Source organism: Pteropus alecto, unplaced genomic scaffold, assembly GCF_000325575.1.
Source record: "Pteropus alecto unplaced genomic scaffold, ASM32557v1 scaffold45, whole genome shotgun sequence".
In the NCBI taxonomy this organism is placed as follows: Eukaryota; Metazoa; Chordata; class Mammalia; order Chiroptera; family Pteropodidae; genus Pteropus; species Pteropus alecto.
In genome coordinates, this window is record NW_006442491.1 from 35,007,029 (window position 1) to 35,018,609 (window position 11,581).

The window sequence follows — 11,581 nt, forward strand, 5'->3', positions numbered from 1 at the left end:
CCCCCGTTGGCTTCCTCAGTGGAAAATAGCAGAGAAAACTTTGGGTTCTATTTCACCGCTATGACACGTGTCAGACCCAAAACGAGAACAGATAGCTTTGTAAATGTATTGCTTACTTTGGATTTCAGAAGGCAGAATTGAATTTCTGGGGGGCAAAAAAAAGAAAGAAAGAGAAAAAAGGTCCATCCTACCTACAACAAAAGATGACCATATGTATATCAATTCTTTTAAAATAGTATTTTATGTTACATGAACATGGTAAAGAAATAAAACAATACAAAAAGAAAAGGATAGAGTGAAGAAGAAATTTTCCTCAGACATAGCTATAGTCTAGGCAGGTTTTTGTGTATTTGGAGACATTGATGCACAGTTATACATAAAAATGCATGTGTTTGTGTGTATGTGGGATTTGTTTTCCATGTACCGGTTTATATTCTTCTATTTAGGGGGGAGTTATTATTCTTTTTTTAAAAAGTTTTTAAAAAAATTTTTTAGGCAAGGCAACCCGTGGTTGACCTCACAGATTGCAAGGACCTTGTCAGCTTATAATCCCTTATTTTTTTTATTTTTTATGCCTACAGCACCTGGTCTTCCTAGGTGGTCTCCCATCCAAGTACTAACCAGGCCCGACCCTGCTTAGCTTCCGAGATCAGACGGGATCTGGCTTGTTCAGGGTGGCGTGGCTGTAGACCAAATTCTTTAATGTTATTATATACTGTCTCTTTTCTTTTAACTTATGTTGGACCACTTTTCAAGACATTTTGACTTCCCAGTGTTACTTTGTTTGTTTGTTCCACATTTCTTTAATTAGTTCAAACTAATAATGGACATTTCAAGGTAATTTCTAATTTTTGCTAACTAGACGGTGAAGTGGTACCATCGCGGTGCACACAGATGCACATACATGATACCGCGTTTCTAAGACAAATCCTGAAAAGCAAGTTGCTTTTGCAAAGTTGCGCACAAGCATTTACAGTTTTGATAAACAGAGGCAGTTTTCTTTCAGAGAGGTCGTACCGAGTATGCTCCCACCCAGAGTGCTCAGGAGAACTCGTTTCTGCCAGTCCTAACCTGAGCATGCGTGAGAGACAGAGACAGAGACAGAGACAGACAGACAGACAGACACACACACACACACACACACACACACACACACACACACACACACCCCTTTCAAGGATGTCTTCTCACCTCTGTTCCTTGGCTCAGTCTCCTACTCTCAAATCTGTTCTGTCGACATCAAATTAATCACCTAAAAAAAAAATCAAACCTAATCCTATCCTCTATCTACTTTAGAACTCCCGAATGCCTTCTCCTTACACGTAAATATTCCGCAACGCAGTCAAGACAGTCTGTGATCTAGACCCTGCCATATCTCATACCACCCAAATGGTTGTTTGAATCACTGCACCCCCAAATCAGTGCTCAAGCCAAATATACTTCCTGTAGCTCCTCGAGCGGCCCAGCTCTTTCCTTTGTTAGTGCCCTTACGCGTGCTTTTCCATTAATTAAAAAATTCTTCCTCTAACTTCTACTTCCTTCTCATCCTGAAAATCTCAGCTGGGATGTCATTGCTTTGGAGGGTGCTTTCCTGACTGATGGGAGAAGCCACTTGCCACCCGTGGACCTTTATATTAATTAAAATGAAATGAAATGCAAAAGATTCAATTCCTCGTTCACACTAGCCATATATCAGGCACTCAGTAGCCACACTGCGTTAGCGGCTACTGCATCGGACAGCACAAATATAGGATATTTCCATCGTTGTAGAGAATTCTGTTGGACAGTGCTGCCCTGTATTTTTTTCATAATGTTCACAGCTGTTTTAAAATATATGTTTTGAGAGTAAAGTCTTGATCATTTTACCCTCACTGACCTGTGAGCTCCACGAGGGCTCGGCTTGTTCTTGCCATGCTGCTTGCTTTTCCCCATGTAGTGAAGGTTCCATGGCTATTTGCTCAATGAATGGATGAATGAATGGAGAAATTCCTCCCCGCTCTTAGCTTTACTGTTGTGCCTCATTGATCAGTAGACCTTCTGGGAAGGAGACTGACACTCCTTGCTCTTACCCCAGTCCCTGTCAACATTCCAGTAGGATACCTTAGCAGGAACCTAATCCTTTCATTACCGTCATCTGGGATTATTTAACTGTCCCCAGCAGGTGGTTGGCTGGGATTGGGCTAGACCTGTGTAGTGGGCATTGGAGCGTACCTCCCAGATCCCCTCTCTACTCTTCCAGGGCTGAAGCATCCCTCCCTGCAGCTGGAGGGTGCTGGGAGTGTGTTAAACTGACATCTTGCAGTTGAGCTCACTGCTGCTGCTGAAGAAAGGTACCCGGCCCAAAACAAAGCCACTTTCCTGGGGCACAGCCCACACTCAGTGACTGTCTCAGTTGGGGACAGCTCTGCAGGCATCCAGGTTCCTGCGTGGGGGTGGGGGACCTTCAGAGGACATTGCTGAGAGCACATCATAGCCACCCTGACCCCTTGACTCCATCCTGGGCATTGCTCCTGACATTTCCCATTAAACTTCCAGAATGCAGATCTCTGTCTCAGAATCTACACCTTGCAACAACCTGATTTGTAATTGAAAATCTGGCGCTTTAGCTCAGCTTTCTAAAGAGAGATCCAAGATCTTTTTGCAAGAACACGTTTTTTTAATTTGTTTGTTTTGTTTGTTTATTTGCTTGATTCATTGGCCCATGGTTTCCCCCTGTATTCTACCCAGTGCTCTCAAAACTGAAATGGTTCTTGAGTTGAATTTAATTTTCATAAGATGAAAGTTTGGTGATTTATTTCATTTGCTATGTTGTTAAAATGCGATGAATCTATTGAAGAGGTTCATCTCGTCAATAGATTCATCTAATGAATGAATGAAGAAGATACCTTAATGAGTTCATTACATTGATTTGGACTTGGTGAATTATTAGTATCGATTACGTTTTTCTCTGGGTGGAAGAAGCTCCAAGTAAAGAGTAGGCAAGGTGTATAAACATATTACTTTAGCTCTTTATTTATTTTTTTGTGCTCGAAAGGCCTGATTACAATTCTTTTTTTCTTGAGTACCTGTTTACACCAACCATAAAAGAATCCTGGTTATAGCTTATTATCGCCAGAGGAGAGGAAGATGCCGTTGTCTGTGGATTTGGTTCCACTTTACTCCTGAACAGGATGTTGGGTCATGAAGTGGCCCACAGACAAGAGCCATTCTTTTTTTTTTTTTCATAACTTTCAGTTTCATTGGGCGATTGCGAATTGCTAGGGAACGTTTGTAAAATAAATGGACTATCAGACGGTATGCTGACTGGCAGATGTTTCGAGATGGATTAAAAATTTAGAAAGAAGTACATTTCCCCAGGCTCCTGGACTACCTCTTAATGAGATTGACAGTTTTACACACAGGACTGAAAAAGTTCTTTATCATACAGAAATAAATTTCTGAAGTTAAATCTATTGGAGAGAGATGGGTACGGGATAAAGTGCATGTCAAAGGGACTGGACATTTTCCTGGTGTTTAACTCTGAAGCTCATTTTTCAGAGATAGATGAAGTTGAATATGTCAAAGATGAAAAAATCCTTTTGTTGGACTAATTGCTCTAATATTAACTCAAATAATGGGTCAGCTTCCCATAAGTCAGAGCTGTGATTTGAGATGAGCAGTAGACACGTGGAATTAGAAATTAGCCATTTTTCATTTTATCTTCTAAAGATTCAAACTGAGCAAAGAATTGGCATATTAGTCGGAGAAATGACTAACAAGGAGACCATAAGGGTTATTGAAAAATATTTCTTACTATCCTTTGACCTGGAGAGGTGTGCAAGTGAAGATTTTATTCAATTTAAGGGATAACATATAAAAAGAATAACATCAGTTCAAGTTTTGAAACCAAAGAAAAGAGAAAAGGGCCAGAATAAATAGACATTCATAGTACCAAGAGATTTGATACTGAATCGTCTGATCCCTGTATTTTACTGTTGGGGAAACTGAGGCCAAGAGAGATTTCATGATTTCTCCAAGGCTCTAGCTTCTTAGGAATCATATTTTTAAGCTGCAAAATCTACAGCCTGGTGACTAAGAGTATAAACCTCTATGAGAAATGGCAGACAGATTTTTTTCTGCATCACTGACTCACTGTGATTTTGGATACATCACTTACCCTGCCCTGATTTATTTCCTCAGTTCAATGGCGTCAATCATAATGGTTGACGTGGTGCATTTCATAGCCTCTAGTTTGGATTTGGAGACCCTGGCTGTTTGTTCACCCGGATTCTTAAGCCGAGCTCCCCACAAGCTATATGCTGGACCCTGAATGAATCAGTGAGTGAATACCACAAACCAAAATGTGGAGAAACTGTCTCACTGTATGACCAAGGCTACGATTGTTATCAGTTTTAAGTATCAGTTTAAATAGTCTTGAATTTGAAGAATATACCGGCATTTCATTCTTTGAATATCTGTTCCCAAACTCTGATAGTTAAGGTGTCGGTAAAGAGGCATCTTTTAAATGGAAGAGCGAGAGGTTGACAGGTGGTATAATCTGTTGAAAGGTGAAAAATCACCCCCTAATGAATGTGAAGCCCTCAGGCTTCGCTTTCTTCTACTTTGCTCCACTGCTATATCTTCTGGAAAATTGTCCTGATGTATTGTGAAGTGTGAACAAAAGCAAGTGGCAGTAAAAGATAACGGGCATAGAAAATGATAAAAGAATGGTTTCTGGTAATAAGTATTATAAAGTAACTGCTTCTCAAACATGGGACCGATAGAAGTAAGGTGAGGTGCGTACTCTGTTCTTTCTTTTTTTTTTAATGCTTTCGCGTTTATTTACCTATTTGTTTATTTTACAGTGAACATTCATACCTTTTGTAAAACAAACAAACAAACAAAAAATGACCCTAATTGACCAGAGATAATGACTAGCAGTTGGGAGATAAGACTTTTTGGTGAATTGATTTTATTTAATATATATATTGAAAATCCATTCTCTGTATGATAAGGACACATACTCATATATTTATTGCGTTGTCCTGAAAAACATCTCATCTTTTACTAACCTTTTCTGTTTCCCTTGAGACTTTAGAGAGCGATAGATCATGTTCATTCATATGTAAAGTTGTCCATTTGTTGCTTTCACTATATACTTCCCTTTGCAGGAGAGGTAGCTAGGTGAGTGACATCCTGTACCTTAGCATAGTTATTATGACTCTGTCAAAAACATCGTAAGACATCCTCACGATTAGAATGAAATATATTTTCCTTTAGCGATCATCATTGACGTCTTTTTAATTGAGAACATCGATAACTCAGGGTGTCAGCAACACCCCTCTCTCTCTCATAAATTAGAGTATTAAATGGCCTTTTTCATATTAAATTGATCAAGGAAACAGTGGCAGCTCCAGTTGAGAAAGAGGTGAGGTTTGGATTCATATGCTCAAATATTTAAATACGGCAGTTTCAGTAATGAGAGGCAGTGGTCAGATTGAGCCAATGGGAGAAGGAAGCTGGGTCAGATTTTCAGAGCAAGTCAAGCTGATTTGGAGTGACAATGATAATTTATTCACTTCCACTTTTCTGTGTCACTTTGCAAGTGCTGGTGTTTGCTCTTGTGTAGCAAAATTACATTAAATATTTAAGAGTAGTGGTCCTGGTGAACTACATAAATTGCGTAATCGACATATTTTGTTTAGAACATTAACATAAATCAGGGAGGGAGAGCGTCCTGCCTCTTTAAGCTGGTTTTATAAAGGTTTGTTTCCAAACGTTGGTATTTTTATAGTGTTGGCTCTTTAGCCAAATAAGGATTTTTCTGTGGAAGAATAAAGCCATCAGTTGACCATGTCAACATGGTTGGTTGTAATGTGGCTGTAGAAATATAGAAGCATTGAGAGGAATTATTATGGGCTCTATGAAGCAGTATGCTGAGTTTGGACTTAATAGTAGGATATTTAATAATAGCTGGTACCATTAGGCAAAGCACTGTCTACATACACAAGGGATGAGTTACTCCTAGCGACCCCATATTATGGATGAAGAAAGTGAGGGTCAGAGCAGTGCGGTCAAGGGAGATGAACCTGAAATTGAACTTGAGCACATTTAATAGATTCTTAATTTAACTCTTGGGGCAACATTTAATGATTGGCTGCTCCCTTTGGACCGGAGAATAAGAGTTGCTAAATTTTCTAAGTCATGCGTAATTAGCTTCATCTAAAGTTTCAAGAACCTCCAAGTTTTAGGCTACGAAGTTAGAAGTTGTCCAGAATCACAGAAATGGTAAAGAACTGAGGAGAATTTGAACTCCTGTTGGTACCAGCGTCCATGCCAGTTCTGCTCCTTATACCAACACTGATGCAGACAGACCCAGAAGTTTCTTCAGGGTGGGGCACTGCCCACAAAGACTGCCCCTGGGGACATTCTCCTACGGCTGCGGTTAACTACAGAACTGCTGAGCCAGTGTTAGCGGGATGAGGGCTGAGTGGGAGGGACCATAGGTATTATCTCTTTGACCAATTTACATTACTAAGATTAAGACGCAGAGATTAAGTGATTCACTCAGGTCACACAGACCAGACACCCGCATCTGTTTCTACGGTTAACTGCATTCCTTGACTAAGTGACAGTATAGCATCATGGTTAAACCTGGGTTTAATTTTTGTCTCAGCACCTTCTATTGTACTGTCATTGTACTGATGTTATAGGTGAAGGATTTGGGGCTTCGTTGTGCTAGGAACAGGAGGAGCTATGGGTTTACATCATGACTTTCTCTGCTTTGTCTCTATTACATTGATGAGAGTCCCTGTATCCAATCCTTGTAGTTGTATTGGTACAATACAATTGTACCTATATGTTGTAACTAAATACCTTGGATTACAACTGTCGGATTGCCCCTTAATGTATTTTTGAACTACTTTCTTTATCTGATTCTCTGAAAATAAGAAACGACGCAGAGACTAGGAAAGACCACGTTGATATCAAGAAATATTTTTATTGACATTGGTGTCAGTATTTTAGTATATCTCTTTTCATTTCCCCCCCCCCACGTCTAAAATTTCACACCTGCAATTATTACATATTTACCATGTCATATCCTGTGTTTTAAAATGTGTCGTATTATAAACATGTCCCCAAATGGTTACATAATCTTTAAAACCATGATTTTGAAGTCTGCGATATTCCACTGAGTAGGTACATAATTTACTTGGCAGTTAAAACAGTTACATTTTTTCTAATTGCAAATGACACCGAAGTGTGTAACTTCCCCAATGTTTCAGATGTGATTATGATGCTAGAGAGTTTGAATATTTTTATGACCCTTGATATACATCTTGAATTAACTTCCCTAAGGGCCACGACAATTTATACCACTGTCAGGAAGGTCCGAGGGGACTAAGACAAGTTTTTGAGGAGGGAAATCTGGCAGCACGCCAGTTCTACATTCACTGGTTCTAGGGCCTGGCTTCAGATCCCAAACTAAGCAATAAAACAAAGCCATTACTGTAGTCTACAGTGTCTATTTCACCTCTTCCCATGACAATATATACAGTGTTTTGTGACGTCCATAATTTAGACCCTCTGTAAATTCTTTAGCTCATTTAGGAATTTCATCATAACCAGTGGAAAATTAAATATGCTCTTTGCAATGGTGTGTTATGCAGTCTTCAGTACCTTAATAACTACTGCCAAATGATTGCAATGAACATTTTGGTTTCATCTGTTCCAAACTTGGAAAGAGGACACATGATATCTGTTTCTGAATTTTTAGCAAATTTGAATTCCTCGATAATACTCTGAATGCAGTTTACTTGCTATGCTTGCGAAGAGTGGAGAGCATTGAATTTGGCTTTGTGGCTTGTGCCGTTTGTGAAGGATGCTCCATTGATAAAGCTAGCCACACCTACCGTGAAGCTGGGAAAGTTAACAAAGAAAGAGCTTGCTCTTTTTAGTAAGGTCTGTCCTGAGCGAACGTGCATCTTTGACTGTTAGTGGTCCATCCATGCCGTTCTGAGAAACCACATTAACAGCTGGGGCCTACTTAATAATCATTATGATCGGATGATTATTAATCATCTATGACTTAATAATCAAGACCTAATCATTCTTGTAGTTTCAGATACTTAATGCACTTACATTCATTTGTGGGTCCATGAAATTCATGGATCATTCGTTCAGCGCCTTTTTATTGAGTACCTACTATGTGCAAAGATACTAACAGGTAACTGATGAATCAGAATAAGCTTGAAAGTGTATTAATGATAAATGTAGTCATTTAATCAGTATTTTATATTACTGTAATAGTTTTATGCTATTTGATTTAAAAATTTTATAGGTATTCCCACAGCTCAGAATTTTAAAATTAAGAGGTAAAAAGGATGTACAGCAAAAAATCTTACCCCATAGCCATCTAATATTATCTAAGTAGGTAATCGGAGTTATCATTTTTAGGTATTTTTTCAGCTATATTTCAGGGATGCATCAATAGATGCATATATACGTATACATATATGTTTACATATACGCTACATGTGTGTACCCTGTTTTTCCCCACATACGCTTTCGTGCAATGACCCGAAGGAAGTGGGGAGTGGAGCCATGGGGACACGTGAGGAATATTCCAGGCGGGATGAACGTGGTACAGAAGGACAAAAGGTCAGAGGTGGGAGTGTGCTGGGCGTGTCTGAGGACCTACAGGGAAGCCAGTAGACATGAAGCAGAGTCAACGAGGAGAGGAATAGAAGAGGCGGCCAGTGGGGTCACCAGTAGTAACTTGTCCCCCTGTGTCCGTACGTTATGCTTTACCTAAGAGCACCAGCTGTGATTACGTCGAAACTCAGTGTCCTGACGCATAGAGACCGTAATCATTTCTGTCAGGTGCTTCCATATTTCCACAGCCACGTTACCACCAATCGCATCGACATGGTAAATAGATGGCTTGATTCTTCCACCAAAAAAAAAATCCTTATTTGGCTAAAGAGCCAAAACCTATAAAAATGCTAGTTTTTGGAAAACATCCTTTATAAAACCAGCTTAAAGAGGCAAGACACTTCCTTGCTTTATGTTATTGTCTTAAACAGAATATGTCAATTAGACAGTTTATACAGATCCTTAGGACCACGACTCTTAAATGTTTGACGTAATTTTGCTGCATAAAGGCAAATACCAACACTTGCAAAGTGACACAGAAATGCGGAAGTGAGCACATTATCAAGATACATTGAAATTCCAAATTGCCTTGACTTGCTCTGAAAATCTGATGCAACTTCCTTCTCCCATCTACCCAATCTGACGACTGTCTTTTCGGAGATTGCCTGCCACGGAGCAAATAATCGATAACATTAATCGTTATTGCTGCCACCATTGATAGTACGGAGGACTCGTTCTGTTTCTATTTAAACCTACCAAGTGTCACCACCAGAGGCACAACAGTGAATGAGTTCCCGTCGCTGTCTTCATGGCGCTGTTGGGGAGACAGATAAATACCCGGAGATGACAGACACGTGAGGTCACTGGCCTGGCACAGTGCAGTTTTGGGGAGGTCACACAGACTCTGCCTGGGTCCAGATTGTGATGTCTGTGAAATTAGTCATTTGCAGCTTATCTAATCTCTCTATATCCCTGTCATCGTCTGTAAAATAGAGACATTAACTTTATATTTATAATGCGTCTAAGTGCTTAGTAAACATTAGCACAGAATAAAAGGTGCTATAAAATCATTCATTTGTTTCACAGATATTTGTTGAGTATTTGCCGTGTGCCAGGAGCGCAGGTGGCATTGATGGTGCAGTGTGAATAAGACAGATAAGGACCCTGCCTTCAAGGAGTTCCTAGAGGGGCCGGGGTAGGGGACACATGACAAATAAATGAAAATGGTAGGTTGAGCTAAGCATTACATGGACTATTAAGATAAATATATTCTAGAGCTGTTTCGTCCAATACAAATAGAATGTGACCTGTACATATGAGCCATGTGTGCAATTTGAAGTTTTCCGGAAGTCACATTAGAGAGGGAAAATGAAACAGGTGAAATTAATTTTAATAATGTGTTTTATTTAATCCAATGTATCTAAAGTGTTATCATTTTAACATGTAATAAATATTTAAAAATATTGAGACACTTTATATTCTTTGTTTCTACGAAATCTTCAAAATCTGGCATTTTATTTACTGCAGCACATTTCAAGTGCTCGAAAGCTACTCGTGGCAGCCATATTGGACAGCGCAGGGCGAGGGTGATCAGGTGTCTGCTTTACACTGAGTGGTCAGGAGTGGAAAGCCGAGGCCTTGTGACAAGAAAGCCCCAGCCGTGCAAAGACTTGTGGGAAGCCTTTCTGGGCAGGAGGTAGAACTAGGCTAGTTCTAGGGCGAGAATGGGCTCCCCGTGGCCACTGAGGGCAGATCAGTAAGGCCGGTGGGTCCAGAACCCAGAGGACGGAGAGGAAGGCCAGATGAGGTTGGAATTCAGAGTCCACAGCGAGGCGTGTGAGTGGATTCGAAGTGTGTTGAGAATCAGTGGGAGGGTCTAAGTACAGAGTGACGGGCTGAGGCTGTCACTGGAGCTGCGATGGGAGTGGGATCAAGGAGGCAGGAGCGGAAGCAGAAAGCCACGGGGGACACTTCCGTGCAGCTTTGGACAGTCGAGGGTGGCTCGGAGGAAGTGTGTCATAAAGCGGGCTCGCCCAGCAGAGGCGGGTCGATGGGACTGTAAGACGCAGAGAGTGTTTTAAACCCTTCGTCTTCCAACATTTTCCATTATATAATTCATTCAAGTAAAAAAAAAAAAGACTCGTAATGTCTTTAATTATTCATCATACACATGCTCTACTACCGATCCATATATTGCAGTAGTATATTTTACTAAAACTCGTTTTCTTGTTTATTTCAAACACACACAAGTAAATGCAAGTTTTAATATTTTTTTCTTCACTGCACTTTTTTTTTTTTTTTTTTTTTTTGGAAATGACTCTTCTAGGCGGAGGGAATTAATTGCACAGGCAAAGGCCTGAAGATGGAACAAACCATGATTCGTGTAGGAATCAGCAGTAGCCGGGAACATCTGGAGAGAAGAGCCTGCAGAGGGGGTGGGCGGGCGACGGCGACGGAGTGTTCACAGCGGTGTCTGGAGAGAGATCAAGGCCTAGATCACAGACGCCTGATAGGCTGTGGGAAGGGTTGCGATATATTTCTACATCCGATGTGAGGCCATGGGTGGCTTTTAGAGAGGGCGCGGCGCGTTCGGTGAGCACGTCCCTGTCCTTGTCTCGTCTCGTTGTCTTCGACGTGTTGAAAGCAAGAACAAACGATGGGGCTTCAAGCAAGGCGGTGACAAGAGCATTTGTCCTTGGCTAGAAGGTGCTTCCTGCCTTCCGCTCCACTTTCTCTATTTAAATTCTGTAAATTAAAAACTCATGCTGGTAAATGCCACAGCCTTTGATCACAGAGAGAAGTTTCTTTCCGGGACATGCCAGCTCCCCCTGACCCCTACCCCCCAACGCTCCAGAAGCAAAACGCCGCCTGGGGGCTGATCCAATAAAAACCGGTCCAGTTATTATACTGAGACAGAGAAATGCCCGTCGGAAGCTTTCGGACCAGA

At 40.7% G+C, this 11,581-nt stretch overlaps 1 protein-coding gene and 1 non-coding gene across 2 annotated transcripts in view; one reads left to right on the forward strand and one right to left on the reverse strand.

Annotated features, from left to right (window-relative positions):
* The window catches only part of DOK5 (docking protein 5), a 128,290-nt gene that overhangs the window by 10,850 nt on the left and 105,859 nt on the right, over window positions 1-11,581 (forward strand). The window lies entirely within an intron of this gene.
* On the reverse strand, window positions 573-691 carry LOC112471204. Its single transcript, XR_003043225.1, has one exon. It is a non-coding gene; the product is annotated as a 5S ribosomal RNA (ribosomal RNA).